The sequence below is a fragment of the Gopherus evgoodei genome, chromosome 1 (assembly GCF_007399415.2).
Source record: "Gopherus evgoodei ecotype Sinaloan lineage chromosome 1, rGopEvg1_v1.p, whole genome shotgun sequence".
Taxonomy (NCBI): Eukaryota; Metazoa; Chordata; order Testudines; family Testudinidae; genus Gopherus; species Gopherus evgoodei.
The window spans coordinates 166,740,828-166,764,879 of NC_044322.1; the positions used below are offsets into that span (position 1 = coordinate 166,740,828).

At 42.3% G+C, this 24,052-nt stretch overlaps 2 protein-coding genes across 14 annotated transcripts in view; one reads left to right on the forward strand and one right to left on the reverse strand.

Moving 5' to 3' along the window:
- The window catches only part of ITSN1 (intersectin 1), a 238,546-nt gene extending 216,152 nt beyond the window's left edge, over nucleotides 1–22,394 (reverse strand). For 3 of the 7 annotated variants that reach the window (XM_030578544.1, XM_030578535.1, XM_030578515.1), the window contains exon 1: nucleotides 22,239–22,394. The gene's annotated coding sequence lies outside the window, so the exon portion shown is untranslated. The remainder of the gene's footprint in view (nucleotides 1–22,238) is intronic. The other 4 variants (XM_030578572.1, XM_030578590.1, XM_030578582.1 and 1 more) reach the window with 2 other exon arrangements.
- Nucleotides 22,395–22,886: 492 nt separating this feature from the next.
- Nucleotides 22,887–24,052, forward strand: part of CRYZL1 (crystallin zeta like 1) — a 34,684-nt gene continuing 33,518 nt past the window's right edge. For 4 of the 7 annotated variants that reach the window (XM_030578772.1, XM_030578815.1, XM_030578805.1 and 1 more), the window contains exons 1-2: nucleotides 23,019–23,116; nucleotides 23,610–23,723. The gene's annotated coding sequence lies outside the window, so the exon portion shown is untranslated. The other 3 variants (XM_030578788.1, XM_030578782.1, XM_030578795.1) reach the window with 3 other exon arrangements.

Consider the following 24,052-nt stretch of genomic DNA (forward strand, 5'->3'; position numbering starts at 1 on the left):
CTGATCAAGAACTCATATGATGGTATACATTGTAGAGTGATCCATGGAGGGCAGCTTACTAACAGCTTCCAGGTGCAAACTGGAGTCAGGCAAGGATGCTTGTTGTCACCACTTCTCTTTCTTCTCATCATCGATTGGATTATGAAGACATCCACCTACGAGCGTAGGAACGGAATCCAGTGGACGTTGTGGACCCAGCTTGATGACCTGGACTTTGCTGATGACCTTGCGCTCCTTTCGCATAGTAAACAGCAGATGCAAGAGAAGACCAATGTAGTGGCAGCCACGTCATCACAGGTTGGCCTCAACATTCACAAAGGACAAGACCAAGATCCTTAGGATTAACTCCATCAGCAATGACCCAGTCACACTGAATGGAAGCCCCCTGGAAGAAGTGCAGTCCTTCACCTACCTAGGTAGCATCATCGACCAGCAGGGTGGCACAGAAGCAGACATCAAAGTAAGGATTGGTAAGGCAAGAGCAGCCTTCTTACAGCTCAAGAACATCTGGAGCTCCAGAGAGCTGTCTTTGGCAATAAAAATTCGACTGTTCAACTCCAATGTGAAATCAGTCCTACTGTATGGAGCTGAAACCTGGAGGACAACCAAAACAACCATCAGGAAGATCCAAACCTTCATTAATAGCTGCCTCAGAAGGATTCTCCAGATCCGCTGGCCAGACACCATCAGTAACATCCACCTCTTGGAGAGGACCTGTCAACTCCCAGCAGACGAAGAAATCAGAAGGAGAAGGTGGGGTTGGATAGGACATACACTACGTAAGCAGACAACTAACATCACCAGACAGGCACTGCGGTGGAACCCCCAAGGCAAGCGGAAAAGAGGCCATCCAAGAAACACCTGGCGACGCGACCTTCAGGCTGATAGCAAAAAAATGGGCTATACCTATATAGCATAAAAATGGGCTATAGCAAATGGCCCAGGATAGAGGACTCTGGAGATCTGTGGTTGGTGGCCCATACCCCAATTGGGGTGACGGGCATGAGTGTGTGAGAGAGAGGGGAGTTAGTTACACTGTCAAGCTGATTTCTCAACTCATGCGAGCTCTGTAATACCATAGCACAACATATAGTCAGTATTGCCAACCCCAAGTGCTCAAAAATCATGAACCAAGTCCCAGAGAATCACGAGATTGGCTTATGAATCTCATGACTAACAATGTTTTTAATTCTTTGTTTGTTGATATGAGATTTTAGGAGGAATTTGGGTCGCATTTTCAATTTTCTTCTATGCAACCACATGGACTAGACATGGGATTCTCAAACTTCATTGCACCGCAACCCTCTTCTGACAACAAAAATTACAACATGACCCTAGGAGGGGGGGGACTGAAGCTTGAGTCCCATCACCCCAAGCAGAGGGACCAAATCGAAGCCCCCCCAGGCAGAGGGCCTACAACGTGAGCCCTGCTGCACAGGGCTGAAGCCCTCAGGCTTTGGCTTTGGCCCTGGCCCTGCATGGTAGAGCTCGGACTTTGGTCTCGGGTCCCAGCAAGTCTAATGCCAGCCCTGGCGACTGCATTAAAACAGGGTTGTGACCCACTTTGAGGTCCCAATCCACAATCTGAGAACCACTGGACTAGAAAAAATTGTTACATTGAAAAGCTAATATTTTCATATAGTCATTTGTCTCAAGAAGCTGAGTTTTTAAGTAAAACATTATATATCATAACAATTACTACAAAATCTTGAGTTGGCAACACTGCAAACTGTTGGTCTTACACAAACAGCAGACCAAATGACAGACCTCAAGAACTTGACAGCATCTCTAATTTCAAGCCCACTTACCTCAGGAAGTCAGAATTTAGCATTGCGCACTATAAACAACTCTAGCAATACAACGAAATAGGCTGTTTGGAGTAAAAGATTAATTTATAGCAACAGAGAAGAGAGTAAGAACTTCTTTTGGCCTCAAGATGAGCTTGCCTTTGAACATGATTTCTTATTGTTTTAAGGGTCTTCTGATACCATACATATAGGTTAAAATGGGTTCTGAATCAGACAGACATACACACAGGCTACATCTTCACTATCCGCTGTATCGGCGGGTAGCAATCAATTTCTCGGGGATCAATATATCGCGTCTCATCTAGACGCAATATATTGATCCCCGAATGAGCTCCTATCGATCCCGGAACTCCACCAACGCGAACGGCGGTAGCGGAGTCGACATGGGGAGCCGCGGACATCGATCCCGCCCCGTGAGGATGGTAGGAAATTTGATCCAAGATACTTCGACTTCAGCTACGTTATTCACAACTTGCGTATCTTAGATCGATTTCCCCCTGTAGTGTAGACCAGCCCACAGTATAACCACTATTGCCACCGTAAAAGTATACATATGCCAAGTGCTCTAACCATACTGGCAGTTTGTAGATAGCTACATGCTGTTTAGAACCTAAAATTCTGTTTGAAAGGATTTGATTTTTATTGGTACATGTTGATAATTTCACCACACACACAAACCATTTTTTCCATAAAAATATACAGATAAGCATTGTAAGAAAAATGCTGCTTGAGAACTCAGAATTTGATTTAAGGATATATTTACTTTTTATATTTTGACGTGACGTTGGCAATTTGTGTTTTAACGGTTATACAGCTTAACTGTTTGAATCTCAATATCTACTGTCATTAATTATCTGACATTGCCCCCCCATAATTTCCCAAAACTGAAAATTTAAAAATTAAAAAAAAATCTTATAAAAACAAACAAACTACAAAACAATCATCCACCTCTGCCAAGTCCACCTATGGTCAACCATCCAACCATATATCATGAAGAGATAGAATTGGGGCAGGACAAGAATCATAAGGCCATTATTGTTAGACCATCTGCACATTTCCCCTTTAAAAACAAGTCACAACATTAATTCAACACACAAATACAAACTGAATACAATATTAACATTTCTAAAGCTACAACAGCTCTCTGGTTATATCAGTTACTGGTTCCTTTAAGGCATGGATCTATAAAGATACATGTAGGTTCCCAAAGCAGAAGAAGTATACTTATTCTACCACATTAGATGAACCAGGGCAAAACAAGTAAATGCCCCCTTTCACAAATGCTAGCAAAAAATTGCATATATGGAGACAAGATTTGCTATGCAAACAAGTTTCATTTCTCATTTGCTTAGCCCTTGTGTGTAACAGTTTTAGAAACTGTGTTTCAGACGGTGTTCCTTTAATACAAAGTCTTGTTTTGGTACAATGCTCCTTCAAATTGTTCACTAGAATTTTTTCCAGCATATGTTTAGAGAAAAAAAAGCAGCAGCAAGTAATCCTCAGTAAGGCCTGACAAAGAGCACTGTCAAGAGATGCACAGACACCTTTTAAGCCATTTACTCATGCTCACTTTTTGCAGTGAGAGATGTAAGTGATAATGGTATTGAGCTACAAGATTTTTGACACATGGCAGCAGTTCAGATTTTTACTTCAGTTCATGCAGAGCAATCTCACTTTAATTATGATGATTAAGCCAGTATTCTTCAGGGTTTAAGAACAAAAAGCATGAATATGGCAGAAGTTAAAGAGGGGACTAAGAAAACATGCAGGACGTATGCTCTATCTAACCTATGGTTCTCAAGCTTTGCCTATCTGGCTGGAAATTTGAATACTAGAAAATGCACCTTTGTCTATTCAAAACAGAGACAAAAACAAAACAGAAATAAGATCTTAAATTAGGTCCCCACAAAAACCTGAAGCTTCTGACACTGCAATCATTGCTTTATCCTTTGAAAAATTCTGATTGGCTTAAAAGTCTGAATCTTAATGGCGGCCTCTCACAAGAAATGTAATTGCCAGCAACTTAGTATTGAATGCTTTGATAGTGTTTAAGAATCTCAAAGAATGTAGGTGAATCATTAGAGCCAAGCTGAAATAGTGGTCAAAGATTTACACAGCACAGAGCAATCTGAACAAATTTATTAGCTGACAACAAAAAACACATGTAATCCTTAGAACATAAGTATTCCTAGACAAAGTGAATAATCAGGAACAAGCTAGGAAAAATTCAGCAGACAGTTAGGGGAAAACATTCACTTAAATTTTATTTATGTAAATGTTTGTCGCCTGCTGGGCAAACTTGCTAGGCGCACTGGCTGGCATGACTGATAAGGCTGAAAAATGAAAACTGGCCTCCCACTTCAGTGTCCTTGTTAACACCAAACAGTAAGAGAAAGGTAGGAGTTGTTCACTTTGCTACTACTTAAGGCTAAAAACTGCCATTGACTTCAATGTGTTTTGGATCAGGTCCTAAACAAGAGGTTCCTTATATGTCAATGGTGTGAGCCCTAGAGCTCTCTGGGAAGACATTTCAATGCAGAAAGAACAATCAAACTGCTCCTAAGTAAACAGTGTCTGTAAGGTGACAATAATTTGCAATATTCTATTTCGTAACAAAATATAGTGCCTGAATGGCTCCTTAGTATAGAGCCAGGTATGTTCTTAGTTCTTCTGCTATCTGTGCTATCAGTAACACCTGAGCTGTCTTTCTTGATCTCCTTTGTTAGCATGAGCAACAAAGAATCCTGTGGCACCTTATAGACTAACAGACGTTTTGGAGCATGAGCTTTTGTGGGTGAATACCCAATGGCTTGCCAATTACAGAACCAGTTTCTCCTCTCTTGGTTTTCACACCTCAACTGCTAGAACAGGGCCTCATCCTCCCTGATTGAACTGACCTCGTTATCTCTAGCTTGCTTGCTAGCATATATATCCCTGCCCCTGGAAATTTCCATTACATGCATCTGAGGAAGTGGGTATTCACCCATGAAAGCTCATGCTCCAAAACATCTGTTAGTCTATAAGGTGCCACAGGATTCTTTGCTGCTTTTACAGATCCAGACTAACACGGCTACCCCTCTGATATTTGTTAGCATGGACATTCACTTCAAAAAGCAGGGAAGGAGTCTGCCATATATATGATACCTACCAATTCTAAAGCAGACGTGACTGTCAGTTTTACAGCAACATTAAATGTCAAGCTTAAAACAGAAACCAAGTTCCAACCTTAACTGTGGAATGAGTGTTCCTACAATACTAAAACAATTAAGTTTACAACCAAATCATCTAGGAGGCGCAAGAGAAAGTAAGACATAGTTCTAAAACACTCTACTCCTGCCAGAAATATGAGTAACCAGATTCAGACTGCCTAGGGTCACAGTATCCACCTATAACACTGTTAGCATAAGCTATTAAAAAACAATAATTGTCATAACTAAACTGAAGGGTAACAACCCTCCTGTATACGTTATTATAAAATCCCTCCAGGTCAGAGGCACCAGAATCCTTTTACCTGGAAAGGGTTAAGAAGCTCAGGTAACCTGGCTGACACCTGATCCAAAGGACCAATAAGGGGACAAGATACTTTCAAATCTGGGGGAGGGAGCTTTTGTTTGTATGCTCTTTGTTTTGGTGATGTCCGCTCTTGGGACTAAGAGGGACCGGACATCAATCCATGTTCTCCAAATCTTTCTGAACAAGTCTCTCATATTTCAAACTTGTAAGTAACAGTCAGGCAAGGCATATTAGTTTATCTTTGTTTTCTCAACTTGTGAATTTTACTTTTGCTAGAGGAAAGTATCCCTGTTTTGTTGTAACTTTGAAAGTAAGGCTAGAAGGGGGTCCTCTAGGCTCTCTGACTCTGATTACCCTGTAAAGTTATTTTCCATCCTGATTTTACAGAGATATTTTTACATTTTCTTTTTAAAAAAATCCTTCTTTTAAGAACCTGACTGATTTTTCCATGATCAAAGACCAAGGGATTTGGGTCTCTGATCACTTTGTAACCAATTGTTTAGGATATTATTCTCAAGCCTCCCCAGGAAAGGGTGTGTAAGTGGATATTTTGGGGGAAGAGGAACTCCAAGTGGTCCTTTCCCTGTTTCTTGTAAATCACTTGGTGGTGGCAGCGTACCAGGTTTTAACCTAAGCTGGTAGAAATAAGCTTAGGGGGCTTTCATGCAGGTTCCCACATCTGTACCCTAGAATTCAGAGTGGGGAAGGAACCCTGACAGTAATAGAGATACCCTAACCTGGGGCAAGAAGCCGGGGGCGAGAGTGAAAGGGAGAAAGAGTGCTTCGAACAGTTACAATTACTTTGCCAAAACCATTATGACTTTATCCAAAAAGCTATAATGCTTCAAAGCAAGAAGCTGCCAAAGTATTTTTCAAACCAAAATGATATGAACGTAAAAGTTTCAAACACCTTCCCAACAAGCAGAAGTTTTCCCTCTCTCCTGGAAAAGGTAGAGTATGTTAGTCTCTGCACCCAAGACAGATAAAAGGGTATCCACTGAACTTTTGAGAACTATCACAGAACTAGGGCAGTTTGGAATTACTCCCAAAGACAAGACAGATTTAGAGACACGTGAGCACAAGCGGACTTCAAAACACAATGTAATAGGGTATTTCCAAAGTGAGGACACACATCTGGCATAGACATTTTGCCTACCAGATGTTACTCTTTCAGGGAAGCCCTTATTTTCCTCCACTACATTTATTGTCATGTCACCATCACAGTACCAGAACAACTTTACTAGAATGTCTCTGCACTGTACGAATTCCTTGAAAGAGTTTTCTGGATTGCCTCTGTCTCAAGCACATTGATGTGCATCTGTATTTTAAAGCAGTCTCTCTTCCATAGGCCTACAAGCACCCCAACTAAGCCTTTCAACCCTAGAAAATGGAACCAATGACCAACAGAATTCTAGAAGGAAGAATACTGGCCTTCAGAAGGTGGAACTCCTGACCCAAAATCTCCTTCTTGACCTCAGACTTTTCCCCACATTTCAGTCTGACAACCAAGGTGTAAACTACACCTTATGGATGGGTCTCCTCAGCCATGCATTAGAGCAAAACCTCAAATTAGGCTTCAGATCAGTTATAAAGACTTTTCACAAAATGTTTTCAAGCTTTTCTATCGTTCTCTCACAGGATCTTAAAACTAATAGCCCTTGTCTGGGCAGGTGACTAAATTTTCCCAGTGATTCTCCCAGAGTTAGGCATTTTTTCAGACACCATATACCAAAAGTACTACTGTAGAACCCAAAAAATGGATTGTTATCCAACTCTCTTTCTCCATTCCCTTCGGTGACTAATTCAGGTTTCCCAACACTACCACTTGTTTCTCAACTAGAGGACCATTTGAAAAAAACAGTCACAGCCCTGTAAGGAAGGAAATACTTTCCTTTCTAACAGGTGAAGAGTCAGACACTAGTACATGATGTCTGATACAAAGAACAATCCTTTACTAGTGTGACTGTTCAGTTCAGTTACTTCCCCCATTCTTCCCCTGCATCAGTTCAGAATCAGTTTTTGCTGCCTTCACTAGGTCAGGTGGTATACTGACTAAAACTCACAAAATTGATGGAGTAAAATACTCAAGAACATTTCTGAAGCTAGAGATTGAAACAGTAGCTTTGGTTTCCAGTAGATGATCCACTGGGTTGATTTTGTTGAAGGTAGTGGGTTTTGTTTTTTAGTTAGTTTCTCAAAGAGAAGTTTAAGTCTACTGGCTGAAGAGTAACTGACTTAGTGGTCAATTACCCTTGGTGCAGGTGCCAGTTACTCAAGTAGTAACTCAATATTTATCTGCCCAGAATGGCAAGTTTGATCCATCTTGTGTGAAGGATCATCAGTTATGAGTTTGAAGCTGCCAACTGATTTTGTGGGCACTGTTAGAACTATTCGCACCAAATTGCCACAAAGCGACTGGAGAGGACCATGGAGGCTTTTTAAGAAGTTATGTCAAGACTTTTATTGCTAGGCTGAGATCTGATGTTAGAGGCACAAAGTGGCAACATAAGCTATTTACCTGTTTATTTTAAGAAGACAAAAAATGTTTTGAAACAAGTCTTATGGTTGACCGTACAGCTGGTTTCCTTCAATGCCTATGGTAGTGACAAGTTTCAAATGCAGATTTAGGACTCCTAAGTATTAATGAACCAGATTTAAATAGTAGCTGCAATCATGGGTAATCAGCTCATATTTTCACTAACATTCTCCATAAACCTCTGTCATAAACAGACAGTAAAGGGTTAAGAAGTTTACCTAGCCTAGCTGACACCTGACCAGAGGAACCAATGGGGGGGGGGACAAGATGTTTCAAGAGGAAGGAGAAAAGTTCTTCCTTTGTTCTATTCATTAAGTTCTGTGCCAGAGTAAAAAGATCCAGGAATCACCCAGGGCAGTGAATATTAGAAAAGGAATAAATTAGCTTATGTTTATTTCCTTTTGTGACTTTGTCTTTTTGCATTAGAGGGATAATCAAATTGGGTTTTCTTTTGTGTAATTAAGGTTTTTGCCTAAGAGAATATCCTCTGGGTTTTGAATCTGTTGTCTGTGAGAGTAGCTTGCATGCTAATCTCTCAGAGGTATTTCTTTTACTCCTTTTCTTTAATTAAAAGTCTTCTTTTTAAAAACCTAATTAATTTTTCTTTGTGTCAAGATCCAAGGGGGTTGGAGCTGGACTCACCAGGAATTGTTGGGGGAAAGGGAAATTAAACTCCAATCCTGCCAGGAAAGGGGGCATGACTAATTTCTAAAATCCTTGGATCTTAAACCAAGGAGATTGTGTTCACCAGGGAATTGATGGGGAGGGGGAAGGAAATGTTTCCAAATGACTTTCCCATAAACGTGTGTTTAAACCATTTGGTGGTAGCAGCAACCAGATCTAAGGTGGTAAATAAGCTTAGGGGTTCTCATGCAGGTCCCTACATCTGTACCCTAAAGTTCAGAGTGGGGATGAAATCTGTAACAGCCTCCTTATCCATCTTTCCCCTCACCCACCAAACAACAAGTCTTGTATGGTAGACAAAAAGATTAAAACTAAAACCTTACCAGATCTTTTCCAAAAGAAAATTAAGCTGCATTATTAGAGTACAAAGTTAAAAAGGTCTGTCTCAAACAGATGTCACTAAGTAAATCCATCCAAGCCCAATTTTCTTAGTGACATTGTTTGCATTGTAAACATTCAGAGTAAATGAGTTCTGATCCAGTGCCTAAGTAAAACCCTCTATCTATTTTTATTTTTTTTTAACTATTCTGAAACAAAAAGGAGAAAAAATAAAATATTAAATTCACCCACCAAATTTAGCACTGTAATGATATTTTGAAAAATAAAAAATAAAAAATAACTTGGTGTAATTGTTTGTCAGCAGCTTGTCAGATACCATTTTAGCCTTTTAGGCCTTAAACTGATTTTTTTCCAAAACATGCAAACAAGTTGCTATGCTGATCATGCCAGCTACAGCTGGTCATAATTTTCTGCAGTTTTGGAAGATTTAAATGTCCAATAGCAGCATCAAATGTAACTTTGAGAGAGAGAGAAAAAAATCAGACCTCTGTGTGGATGCAGCAACTTGTTAAAGTCAGCACTGGGATGTCTGAGGTATTTCATATACTTGTGTCAAGAGTAGATTCCAATTATTGTGTTGGGCCAGATGACTCAAGGTTCAGCTATGGATAGAGGCTTTACAAGAGGATGACTAATGACTCCAGAAGTTCCCATTCCCAGTAGGTCTGCTCCAGGAGTTCTCATTCAGTTCTTCTGCCGTCACCTGTCTCTGGGTAGGAACCCTTGTTCCAGTCCCTTCTGAGTGCTGAGGGTGGTAGTGAGGTTTTAAGGCTGCACAGCTATACTGAACTATCCCCAGCAAGCAAGCTTGCCTAAAGGCCAGAGCCTGTGCTTTGCTTTCTCTCCAAGGGCTATGAATAGTGTATGGCCAGCAGTTATGAGTTACTACACAGCTCTTTCTGAGCAAGTCCACTTATTCTTAAGGTGAAAGCATTACAGAGAAAACATAAAAAAACAATAAGTTTCTGTACACGTTGAAAGCTTACCAGGGATTACCCATGAGTCTTATGAGGCCCTAGTAGGTCAAGTCCTTCCATCCCTTCTGCAAGGATTGCCTCCCCCACCTTAGAGAGAAGTCCATTTTCTGGATCAGGAAAAAGGCCCCAAGTCAGTTTAAATGCAGCATTTTTAGGACAAATTCCCTTTCTTTGCCTTTTTAGTCTTTGGAAACCCAGTATGCACCAACCACCCTAGGGGAAGGTACCTCTCTGGAGGTGTTTACAATGTGAGTGATTCACTTTAATTAAGGCTACATTTCAGTCACGAGTATTTTTAGTAAAAAAGTCATGGACAGGTCACGGGCAGTAAACAAAAATTCACAGCCCATGACCTGTCCATGACTTAATATATACCCCTAACTAAAACTTGGGCCGTGGGGGGGGGAGCAGCAGCACACAGCCCGGGACCCCCACTGGTGCTGGCGGTAGGATCCCCCTCCTGGCTCTGTGTGTCCCTGCAGCTCCAAGAAGCAGGGGCAGCCAGTGGCTCCATGCGCTGCTCCCGCCACAAGTACCAACCAGGAACCGCAGCCAATGGGAGCTGCAGAGGCAGCACCTGCAGGCATGGGCAGTGCATGAAGCCTCTTGGCTCCCCCACCGACATATCCCTGCAGCTCCTAGGCGAAGGGGCCAGGGATCCCCACCCTAAGTAAGTGCCACCCCACATCACAACCTTCTGACCCAGCCCTGAGCCCCCTCCCACACACCCAAACTGCTGCCACCCCAGGCGCTGTCAGGAACCGCCTGAGCCAGCACTGGCCACAACAGAAGTCACGGAATCCATGATTTCCGTGACAGACATGCAGACTTAACTTTAATCAGTATTTTAGTTTTTGAAGGAGCTTTGGTAGCCATCCCCTCTGGAATAGAACACAATCATACATCCAATCCAGGGCCCAAAGTAATATATAAATTTTAGACAATATGTTTCTCCAAAGATACTGCATACCATTGCAGTATCTGTCAGAGGGCATTCTTCAGATAAATGAAGCCGAGCATTGTGGAAGTGGTTTCAGGGAAAGTTCTCTATGAGCAACAATAGAGGCAGGCACTAGTTACTTACTGGGGAGAATAACTCAGAGGCAGAAGAGCTAGATTAGTGGAGACACAAGCCTCCCTCACAGACGACATGGTGTTAACTCTGCTCTATTCAATGATAACAGTCATCTGCGTGTATGTGTGTTCTCCCTGTGTGCCGTCCCAGCTCTGCGCAGATAGCTGGCACAGCAGATCTCGAGCAGATCGCCCAATGACCACAGACTCTAATAAGGTACGAAGGCATCCAGCCAGGTTTATTGTCAAACAAAGCACAGTAATAGTTTCCTGTAGACTCTACAGGACATACTATGAATATGTGCCCCCCTGACAATGTCACTGGCGGGATTTGCCACTGCTCCCTAGGCCAGACAAAGACATCCATTCAGGGATGCATTCTTATACACAGGTACAAACAAGCTTTGCATCATTGAATGCACTGAGGTACAGCCCCTCAATGCATTAGGGTGTTGCCTTTCTCATGGTGCTGATTGGTTTGAACAAATAAGTCTATCCATCATACTGTATTCATTGTATTGTCCTTTCATCATTTATCCATTGTACTGTTCTTTCATATTACCTATCCATCATATTGTCTATCCATGATATTGTCCTTTTATACTGTCTTTAGGCTTGGTCTGCTTGTTCCTTATCATCTGTGTGGGTGCCATCCTGGCATATGTTCATCTTATTAGTGTTTCCATGCTCTTGCCAACTTCTGTGAGCAGGGCCTGCCTCTGGCTCACAGCCTACTTTTGCTTTATATTAGCAATGTCTTGATCATTACTTCAGTTCAGGCCTCATACCGGGCCTCTGATACCAAGGGTTTAAGTCTCAGGGCCTCATCTTACTACACTGGTCATTAGGTACATTTGGTATATGAACTGAAAGTTTTATCCCTCAATTAACTAACCTAATGACTAAGCCTTTTATAATGGGAGGAACCAGATGAGTGTGGCATAGAGCCAGCAATGTCTGGTCTAAGCCAGCTGAAGATTCCCCCACAGGAGAAATCCTCAACTGCCCAGCTAAGACAGCTTTAATACCCCACTAGTTAGTGAAAAGTTTGATTATTTTTTTTAACTCTGCCCATGATACTCCACAAAAATAAGTAGTCTTGCTTCTAGAAAAGAGTTCATTTTCCAACAAGCCACTAGCAGCATTTATACAGCTACAAAACAACAAGACGGAAACAAGAATTCTTAAAATCATGATGTAGCTCTCCAAGAAGCAACCTACAAGGTTCTCTAGTGAGTATAGTTTCATTCTGTTTAACAAGAGGAGCAAAAGAACATGCTGCAAGGTCTAAACAGGTCAGTGGATGTTTCTTGACTATCATTAAATGGCGTCAAACGCCACAAAAAGCAGTCTCTGATCCATCAATTTAAATTAATAGTTTTCACACACAAATGTCAGCTACAGTCTTACATTTTTCTTTTAAATTTGTTATTCCAATTGGACAATGAAAACTGAATAAAAAAATCAAGCTAGAAAAGGGAATATATAATTAAACAATTTGTTAAGTGTTCAACAAGCAGACTCCTTTTGAACTTCTGCAAAACCTTTTTCCATAGTACTTAAAATGTTTTTGTTGGGATTCACTCTGTTCTTTCTAGTTCAATATGCCAACAGATTTGCAATTTGAGGAGGCTGAATAGTACAAACGAAGGGTATGGCATTAAACTGAATATTGCATTTTAAAAGGGACAATTTGAACACAGACACATACCTGAAAAACATTTCTGATAACTGGAAAGAGTTTGCAGCTTTTTTTCCCCTAGTTTCCTTTGTGCAGTGGAAAGCACTGTGTGTGTGTACACTTCTCTTTCTTCCTGAAAATGTCCTTGTGAACATCAAGAGTGGATCAGATTTTTTAAAATAAGAGGAATTTAAATAGTATGTCTGAAGCCTTTAAAGACTTCAGCAAAAACTGGACTTTAATATACTAAAATCTAACTAGCTGTTTCTGTTATGTTAATAAAATAATCAAACTTCCCATAAATTGATATATAAGAAAAAATATTAAAAAATTTACAGTATCTTATCCTGAGAGGTTCAAGAGTGCTTTAAAATGTATTTTTATGGCAGTAAATCCCTAGAAGTCTCAGTCATGGACCAAGTCCTCACTGAGGTAGGCAATGAGCAAAGAGAATGAAAGACAGTCTTTGTCCTAAAGATTTTACAAATCAAGAGTTTAACAAGAGAAAACATGGATACAGACAGAGGGAGCACAGTGAAACAGCATAACTGTATTGGTCAGCATAATTGCAGTCATCTCAACAAATCAGCTGAGAAGTATTTTACAGGCATCAGACCAAAGGAGAGTAAATGAATTTTAACCACATCTCTTCTGCTTAAAATAGAATCCAGACAGTTCAGCTAAAAGTTCAGCTTCCTCAGCATCTATATACAGTGTTTAAGTCCCTGATCCTGCAATGATCTCTCCACAGGTGGACTCATCCACTGCCACATATTTCCGATGACTTCAGGCTCGACATGGGGCAAGCACACATCCATCCCGAGTAGCTTGCAGGATCAGGGATTAACACAGCAAATTAACCTCAACACTGTTTAATATAAGACTGGGTAATTCAGTAAATCTTTTCTATTTTTATTTTTATGCAGAATAGGATACTAATGAGAATGACCGACAAAAATGTATCTTTAGGATGTTACCAACAACCATATTTTAATTAGTGTAGAAATTAAATACTGTCTACATGTGACACTTGTATATTTCAAATTGTACTTAAGAATATTCGAGCCCCAACTGCTAGTCAAAGCATTTCACTACCACTTAAATCTTGTTACATTTGCTGTTACTTATTCGAAAAGGCTTTGATTAAAAGAGATGAAGAAGCAATATAAAAATTTGAGTTGATTGTTACATTGAATCTCTGCAGATTCCATCATTCAATATACAAACGCTAAGGTTCCAGAACTCAGCACTTTTTTTTCAAATGTGAAGCTATCACTATTTATGAAGCAAGAGATTTGTGGGGGGTAGGGGCCAAGACTGTTCATTAGGATCCAATTCGCTTTCATTTTCATGTTTTCTAGAGTGAATTTTTCTGACGTTGTGACCGAGGATGGGACTATCATAAGATCAAGAGTACATTATGTAACAATTTAGTGGAAGAGGTTAAATCATGATTATTGGTCATTATAGCAAGAGCTGCAGCAAACACTGTAGTTGAGTTTGCATGAGAATTTCCATCCTAAACACATTCATACTTGCTATTTGCTTTCCAAAGTGATCACCGTGGAGGTCAAGATTTTCTAGAATTCATCTCTGCTCCGAGATTTTTTTTTTTTTTTTTAATTTGAACAAAAACTTCTCAGGTATTTACATAGAATATTAGTGGCAGAATAAGGGAGAGAGAAAAATCCAGTTAGACATTCCCGTTATAAAGACAATTAAGACATCTGAAAGAGGTCTACAGCTGAAGCAGCCATGGATAGTAAGCTAAGCTCAATACGGAAATAGTCTTGGTTGATAAAGTGTCTGTTTTCCAGCCAAAATTGGTTTTGACCTTTGAAAGTCATCTATACAGCTCAGTTCATACAACTACTTTGATACGCTTCTGAAATGTGCACCTAGGAAAAGCTGTTCTGTACTGTATGGATGCAATTAGCTTCCTAGTAAACTGCCTCCTTCTCTGGGTACCTAAGAAGGAACATAAAAGAAAAAATGAAGTACATGACAGCTGTCAAAATAAACTACCTTCTCTGCAAGGTGTATTAATCTAAAAACTAAGTCAATGAAGACTGCATTAGTTTCCATTCCTGCATGCATGGGTATTTAGGTTTTAACGCCTTTATTATTGTATTTGAGAAATAGCATAACAATATAAGAATCATAATGCATATGAATAATGGGTCATGCATACGCAGCCTCAGCATTGTAATTTTCAGATTTCTGAGTGCTTAACTAAGGAACCTATTATTCCGTCATAAAAAAAAATATAAGTTCTTAATTATCCAACATAACTTGCACAGGGATGTTTCTTACATTGCTTCCAGGATCTCACTAGGAACGTAGTAGTTTGAGTCATTTGTTTATTTATTATGTTTATTGACAAACCAATTATCTGAAAGTGTAGCAAAACTAGTACTCATTTTAAGAAATCAATTGTGGTTCAATATGAAGAAAGGTTAGCATATTTCTACTTAAGATTTGAATTTAACCTGATCTGATCACAAAACCAGACTAAAAACAGCATTTGTTTCTGGGGTTCCCAAATGTAGTGGTCTCCAAATTCTACTACGATGGTCAGTTCAAAAATTTCTGCTGTCAGTTCTGCTGAGAAGTTAGAAATCTGTTTTCTGCATTAATTCACATCTTTATCTTGATAAACCCTTTAATTCAAGTTAATGTTAAAAAAATTATATAGTACACAGGTTAAGAAAAGAGTGTATATACATCTGGGTATACTGCTTAGATTATCCACAAATACAGAGTTTGTTTTAAAAGTCATAAGATCCATATAGTGCATAATCAGCAATAACCCAAATTTTGGTGTCTATAATTTGAACCATACAGTTTAGATATTAGAATCCAAATACTTGGGTATATCACTCATGAAAAGTTGTGCAGAGAGTTTGCTGTGGAAAGCAAAATATATTAATGAGTGAAGACTGTCACCCAGTAATAGAGAATTTAGAGTAGGTTGTCTGTTTAGAAAATACAATCCATCAGAGAAGTATTTCAGTTACTTTCTCAACTGTGCTTTTCATCTATATGGCTTCAGTTCTAAACCAGAATGTTTATTTTGGTCCTTTAAGTCTCAACAATCTTGTTTGGGGATGTCAGTGGGAGGTTAATGAACATTAAAAAAAAAAAAAAAAAAAAAAAAAAGTGATTTAGATGTCCCGAACACAAACACTTAAATATTTACACAAATCCAACACTCCTGACAATCTTGTGCAATTTAATCCAACTGCTTCTTTCAGAAAATGCCAGGATCAAAATCACAGAAGTTAAAAACTGCAGTGAACTGACAAAGCTGTGTCAGGAAGCCCACACAATATGAAGTTATAGGATGTCTGGCTCTAGCCAGAAATTTATACAAGCAAACTGTAACCAGTTAATGAACACCATTTTTGTTGTTTTCTGTCTCCAACAGAATAAGCTAGGAGTGATTTATTTAAAGAAAATATATCTGTTGAAAATATTACCAAAATATATAGTCCGGCAAATAGGTCAGACTCACTGTTTCAATTTCATCATGATACACATTTTAAGAGTATGCTCTTTCTGCATATAGAAAGTAATGAATTAAGGAATGCACCATTCTGGGGCTTGAATCCAGGCCTCTTGCTTATTCTTCTGGCATACTAACAGCTATTACTCAAACTGTGTATCTAGATGGAGCCTAACAGATGTTTGTTTCAAACAGAAAATGCTATCTTATAATTTTGCTTACTTTATTATTTACAGCAAACCAGATGAAGAGGAGACCAAAACTAAAGATTAACTTCACTGAGAAACTATTAAACTGAAGATAATACGTTTATTTAGAATATTAATGCACAGAGCTATGACAGAACACACCTTAAACACGAGTCATTCTGAAGTACCTGCACTGACATAAGTTTCAAACAGTGAATTACCAAAACATTCAATTAAAATTACAAATGTACACAGGTATTTTAATGCAAGCTTAGTACACTTACAGAAAGTTAGCGGCAAGCAAGATTTCCAGGGTAATGAAAAAGAATTCAGTAAAGACACTAGCACTAATTAAGTCAACCATCCTGGAGACAGCACATTGAATAAAGAGACATGTTACTTTGTACTTATGACATTTTATAATAGAAAACCAACTTGAGAATGCACCATTTCACTGAGTTTTTCCTACAGTTTTACTGCTAATCACCATGTGTTTGCCCATCAGGAGTAGCTACTTAAAGATTTTTTGGTTATCGATTCACTGGCACGTCTGTGATGTGTACCACTATATTGAGTGTCTCATTAACGTTAGTTAATTCTCAACAACCCAGTGGGATAGGGAAGCACTATCCCCATTTTACAGACTGGGAAAACAGTAGCACAGTAAAGTTAAGCAACATTTCCAAGATCACACAGGGAGCCTATGACAAAATTTTAAATAAAACCTGATTTCTAGTCCTATGCTTTAATAGCATATCAGAAAAGCTAGCTCTGCTACTTGCATAACAATACCACATCACTTTGGAAAAAATGAAATGTCAGACGGCAGTTGCATTAAAGGCCACTAGTAATTTCTGAATCCTACATTAAACGTGAATAAAATTTTTACTCTAACACAGAACTTTCCCATAATGACAGGAGTACACAAAGGCTTCTGAACAAGCCTTCAGACAGCAAGTACCAATGGAAAAATTTCTCCCCTCAGATCTACAGACAGTCTCAATTCTGATATTCCAGGTATGTAAGGAGATTAGACTATTCAAGTTAAAATCTGCTGTACAGACCTCAAAAAGAGAACTTGTCCCCCGCATGATGAAACAGTGGGAAAGCATAAAACTCATTAGTAATAAAATCTTTCCTCTAGGGAAAGATATGGAACCTCCTCCCTCACCCCTCTACATATATAGAATTTTAATTTCCAGCCATTTTTTCTTCCATGTAAAGAGCATTTTTATGTTGATTAAGAGGCTAGTATAGACACTTTTGGATGCGCACACAAATGCTAATAAAAGTTTCACTACCAAAAGATAAAAACCTTTATAAATCAACAAACAGTGCACCCTGCCACTACAGTACACACACACTTTCCTAAACATGAATTCCTACACAGAAACATTATCTATGGCCTGATCCTGCAAACACTTATGCACATGACTTTACATGTAGGAACACCTCCACTGAATTGGATGGGGCTTACATGTCTAAGCATAGAATCAGGAACTGTGTGCACCATACAATACTTATTGTGCAAGAAGGCGAGTCATCAAATTAAATATTGTACATTAACATTTGTGATTGGTGACTCAGAAGCCACTTGATATCTCTACACAGACTTGCCATCCAACAAAAAAAAGTTTAGCTTAGGCTTGCCACAGTCTTAAATTTGTATTTTAAAAGTATCAGCATGCTATTTTGAAGCATTGTTTTTTGGTACTGCATACTGCAAGACAGAATGTAATAAAGTACTGTATTATCAGATCTTATAACACACTGGATTTCTAGTCACTATTGTTGCCAGCCACTTTCATGTTGTAGAGGAAAAAAGGTACCATATAAAACCTTTTAAAAATTCAGCAGCTTTTTTCAGTACAATAATCAAATACTCAAATTCTCTGGCAGTTTACCATTTCAACAGCAACATATAACGAAGTAATATTTCAAATCACAATAGGCTTCATGTCTGGGGAGCACAAGTTTTGCAAATCCAGGTCAATCCCTGTCATTCTGACCACCTCTCTCTACATGATGGAACCGAATAAACCTAATGAACAAAGTCTTTATCTGTTTACAATTTGTTCTGTTAAATGAACATCTCCATATAACTTTTAAAGCAATGTACTTTCTTTAACAACAGACTGCTGTGTGAACTCTATACTCATAACTGAAGTAACTCCCTATGATGATCTTCTCTGAATTCCTTTGTGCTGTTGCTGGCATTGTAACTGATTTTAGGGCTAGTATTTTTAAACTTGTGTACATCCTTACTTCTCCAGTTAATATTCTGCAGAAACTGAGTAAGTTAGAATCTGCAATTCTACTAGAAAAGATATAACTCCAGCCACAAGAGCTATTAAACATAATCATTTAGGATATAAACTGATCCTCAAATGAGGATTTCTTCCTGAACCCAACAGTAAACAAATTGCATAATTAGGGACATTAAGAGAGAGGAGAGGAAATGTCATTTATTTAGGCCAGGCCTGCACAACATGCGGCCCGCATAGGCTCACTGTGCAGCCTGTGGGCAAGCGGCAGGGTGGGGCTGCTGGGTTCACCCCCTGCTCGGGGGGGCCCGGGCCCACCTCACAGTCCCACGTGTGCACACCACACTCCAACCGCCCTAACAGCCAGAACTGCATGTGTCTCCGTCTCCCGCTGCCCCCACCTAGCATACAGCAGGTGCATCACTTCCAGGGCCTGCCGAGGCAGGCAGCACTGGGCACGAGGCAGAGCCAGTAACTGCCGAGCGAGGGGAGCTGCGCCCGGCCTGGGCTCAAGCTGCACCTTGAGGGGGGGGGGACTGGGTCAAGACCCTCCCTTTGGTTGGGGGCAGGGCAGCTACTGTGCTGGTTGGTCCCAGGGCGACCTCTGTAGTGATGAGGAGAGGGGGATGTTGAACGGCCTGTGGGCAGCCAGGAAATTCCCAGGGGAGACGTGTGTGTGTTGCACCTGCCCTGCCCGACTGCTGCCCCTTTGCCTGGTCCAGGGACCTTCCCTGTCCCCTATCACACTGCCCCTCACCCTGCCTGGGCTCCCTGCAGCCCCTGTGTTTGTGTGTTGGACAGTCACATCCAACCCTTCACACTGCCCCCCTTTTCCCTCCTCTTAGTTCATAGTCCCAGAAAATCCCTTCAAACTGTCCCATGAAATAAGGGGAGGGGAAAAGAGGGAGGATGACGAGCTGAGCGTGTGGGCGGGCAGTGGTGGCCAGACTTCATACTTCGGTGGAGGTGGGGGGGGGTTGTTTCCACAGGGCCAGGCAAGCGCTGGGGCAGGAGATGTGCGTGTGTGTTTTGGTCAGGCCAAGGGGTTTTGGCCCTCAACTGTTTTCTTTGGAGTAATATGGCCCTCGCTGCTTTACGAGCTGTGCAGGCCTGATTTAGGCCATGTCTGCACTGCCACTTGGGCAAAACTTATGTCACTCAGGGATGTGAAAAAACACACCCTGATACACATAGTTTTGCCAGCATAAGCACTCATGTGCACAGCGCTATATTGGTGGGAGAGCTTCTCTTGACATAGCTACTGCCGCTCCTTTCATGATTTTATTGTGTTGAGGAAAGAGCTCTCTCCTGTCAGCATAAAGTGGCTACAAAAGTGATTTTACAGCATTGCAGCTGCATCGATACAGCTGTGCCACTGTAAATTCAGTAGTGTAGATACAGTCTTTGCCTAGAGGATCCAATATGGCAAGAGACAGGATACTTACTACAAACCATTTCTGAAATGGTAACTTTCGTGTTCCTAAGCCTTAAGGCCATGTTCTTTAGAACAATTACTAAGAGAATTCTCAAGAAAACATAACATTAAAAGAGATCTTATCTTGAATTAAAGTATTAGGATACTATAAAGGGAACAGAGGAACTGAAAGAATTAAGTTTGATTTCTGAGGCAATACGTGGAAAGTGCTGCTTGCCTAACTCAAAAAGCCTGGGCATAATACCCAGCAGAAAATGTTAATCTGTATGCAAGGTGACTCTAGGTTCATGCTATTCCCTTCTCCTATGATCCCATCTCCTCAACAGGACCCTGAAATTGAGGGGGCTGTTTGCTTTTAAACTGGAAAAAAATAATTTAGCAGTTGCTTCACTAGTCTGTGAACACTGCTGATCTATAAAAAACACTTGTAAGAAAAAAAATAAGCTGAAGTTGTTGATAATGTGAAAACAAGAGCAAAACATATTTCACACACTAGCAAATCACTTTTGTTCCTTATTTATTAGGCAGAGCTTCAAAGAATATTAAATATTTGTATTTGTTCCACACATCTAAGGCAGAACTACAACATTGGTAGGCACACTTCAACAGTTTACCTAAAACTATGCAGATGTTGCTCTTTAAATATTTAAAATATTTCAAATACAGTTTGAAACATTCATCCCTTACAAATAGTACTCAAAGAACTGGCAAGAGAGAAAAGATAAGAGAAAAAACAAGAGAAATACCTAACAACTGCTTTAATAAATACTTCACTGCTACTTCTAGAATACTGCCGGTGCTATTACTAAACAGCATTTACTAAACAATACTCTATGTTAGTAATCTACTAATCTGTTTCTGAGCATAATATCTATAGTCTATTGACTGATGAAGTTCATAGAAGCTAATCTGTTTCGTAAATAGCAAAAGCATTCCTTTCAATAAAAGGAGCAGCTGATACAGAACAAAAGACGTCCACAGGAAATGTTATCTATAAAGTTGTCTCCTAATCCAAGACAAATAGACGTGAAGGAACAGGAAAACGACCATACACTAGTAAGTTTCTTTTTCCTGAGCCTCGGAAAACATCGCCTTGTTCGATTGGTTGTGGACCCTTTTCAAGTTACAAGGGATGGCATTTCTCCTTCACTTAACACCATCGAACTGTGTGCGTAGAGGGGACAGGAAACAAACGGGGGGGGGGGGGGAAGAATAGGGGAGAGAAGAGGCAAGAGGAAGGAAAGAAACGGAGATCCAAAATCCAATAATCATTACTAAGGCATTACAGGGCACTACACTGCCTGCAGGCTGCAATAGTATCCTTCCTTTCTCTATGTCATGTATGGAGCTTCCTAGACATTAGACAGACAGACATGCATACAGATTTCTAGGGGCGATGGCTTTGATTTATGTCCACAAGACCAGAAACAAGCAGGCTATATCAGATAGCAGGGAGGTGTCTCCCAATGCCCTCCATTGCATCTGCTCGCTTTCTCCACAAAAACGCAACTGCAAATCAACGAATAAAAACAAGCTCTTAAGAATTATTTTAAGATATTTTAACAGACCTGACAAATTACCCCAGGCGCCGCAGTACCCACCGAAACGTTGTCTCTCTCTGCGCCAGACAGACCCATTCATACCAGCCCCGCACAGGAACGCCTGCCCCGGCGGCGGCTGCAGGGCCCCCCGCGCCCGTATTATGAGCCCAGCTCACCCAGGGTCTCCCCGCTCACCCTCGCCGGGGAGCAGGTGCGCGTGTCACCGGCACAGCCCAGAGACAGCGGCCAAGCCCTGCCCCGGAGCGCCCCCCCGCGCACACCCCATCCCGGAGCCACACACGGACCCGGCCGCTTCCCGACACGCTCGCTCCCGGGGCCAGCCCCACTCCGGCTCCCAGCCCCGCCGACCGCGCCGGGCTGCTCCTGGGGGCCGGGGCGGCAGGGCAGCTCCGATGGGGGGCGGAGGAGCCGAGGGGCCCAGGCAGAGGGGGGGGAGACAGACCGGGCAGGGAGCGCAGGGGGCGGGGGTTGGAGCGGGGCAGGGAGGGGGCAGCAGAAGGCGCCGGGCAGGGACGCTCGTACAGGGAGAGCCGGGCAGGAGGAGGCAGGAGCCGGGCTGGCCGGCGGGGATCTGGGCTGAGCGGCGGCAGCCGGGTCCCCCCCCGCGTGCCCCGCTCGCTCGCTCCTTGCCAGGGTGACCCTTCGCCGGGCCCCGGCCGCGCCGCCCCTCACCTCATATCTGTGCGGGCCGCGGGGCCCTGGGCAGATCCATGGCAAAGGGGCGGGGCGGTGGAGGAGCCGGAGCGGCCACCGCCTCCGCGATACACACCATCCCCTCCTGAGCCACCCTCTGGGGCGGGGGGGCGGGAGCGTGTCACTCTCGCCCTCACAGCCACCGTACTACCACGCAACCAACCTACTCCCATCACCTCCCACCCTCGGAACACCCCAGCTATAACCCGCCCCTCTCAGAAGATTGCCGTAAATACTGACCAATCGTAATCCAAAGATTGACATCAATGACAAAAGCTACCCGTAGCGTATAGAGCAGAGCAACCAATCATAAATATTCTCCTCTCCTCTCCTCTCCCCGCACTATCAGGTTAGTGTGTACAGAGCACAGGCTTGTATGACCTCCCCCCTACTAACAAGGCTAGCAGGGATCCCTCTTTTTGTTTAGTGGGTAAATTAAGGGACCAATCAGACGCGCTCCAGGGGAGAGGAGGTGGGGCCAAGAGTGGGCAGGGCCGTGTCAGTTTGCATGAATGGAACCCTAAGAGGCGGCCCTGGGTTTTAATTCGCTGACATATCTCCGCGCTCGCGCTGCAGCACCAGCACCTTTGAGCAGCAAGCCGACAACTGAGGAGGGCCCGCGTTGCATGCTGGGAGTTGTAGTCCGAGCGGAGCTGCAAGGCCTGCTGGGAGTAGTGGTCTTGCGGATCCTGCCTTGGTGCTTTGGGTACGGCTCGCGGTGTGGACCCGCCCCGTTCACCTAGAGTGACCAATCGCGAGTCTCTCCTGCTGACTGGTCTCTGAGTCCCGGCGGAAGCTGGCGGGGAGGGTGGGGTTGTACAGCGGGCCTGGCAGGAGCCGGAGCGGGGTCTGCGGAGGTGAGAGCGGGGGAAGTCGCTCATGATTTGCCATGGCAACCGGGGTCTGCCTCGGTCCTGGGGATCGGTGCCCCAGGCAGGGGGCGAGATTCTGGCCGGTCAGTGCGCAGCCCCGGGGCGCCAGCTCCGCAGCACCATCAACCCACCCACCATCAAACCCCCCCCCCGGGCGCCAGCCCCGAAGCACTATCAACCCCCCCTCCCGCAGCACCGTTAACAGCCCCCCCCCCCGCGGCGCCAGCCCGTCCCCCAGCCTCCCTCCCCAGTTCTCGCTCGCTTCCCTGTTTTGTTAAGAGCCAACATTACCGCACCACGTTGAAAAATCATGACTCGGACCCGCCCCCTCCCCCCCAGTTCTTGATGGCAACAAACACCAGGGGGGTTCTGGGTCGTCAAATTCCGTTTTCAAGCTTTCCTTGAGGGCTGCGAGCAGTGGGAAATGTACCTTTAAAAAAATGGAGGCTGAGATTCTGCTATAATCCCATGATTCCAGATGCTGGGGCTTTAAGAAAGGCACTAAGTGCCACCAAAGCTGCAACACTGGATGAGCTGTGTCCCTTAAACCAGGAAACACAACGCCACTGAAAATCCAGCTTTAATAATAAAGGTAACCTAACACTCTGAAATTGGTATGATTTGACAGTATTTATCACTAAGTCATTGCACTAAGGGCCTTGGGAATACTAGTACACTTAAATAACTGTACATATGAGGAGTCCCATTGAGTTCAGTGCTTTTTTTACTTGCATGAAGATATGTGTGTGATTTCATTGGGACGCTGCACAAGCACAGCAAAATTCCTGTTTGCAATGAATTGCGGAATTGGGGCAATTGTGTATAGTCTGAAAAAAAATGTGCTTCTCATAAATAATTCTCCCAAACATGAGAAGGTCTTTCCCTCTGACATGTAGGATCCAGTCTTTGCGAGAGAGAAAC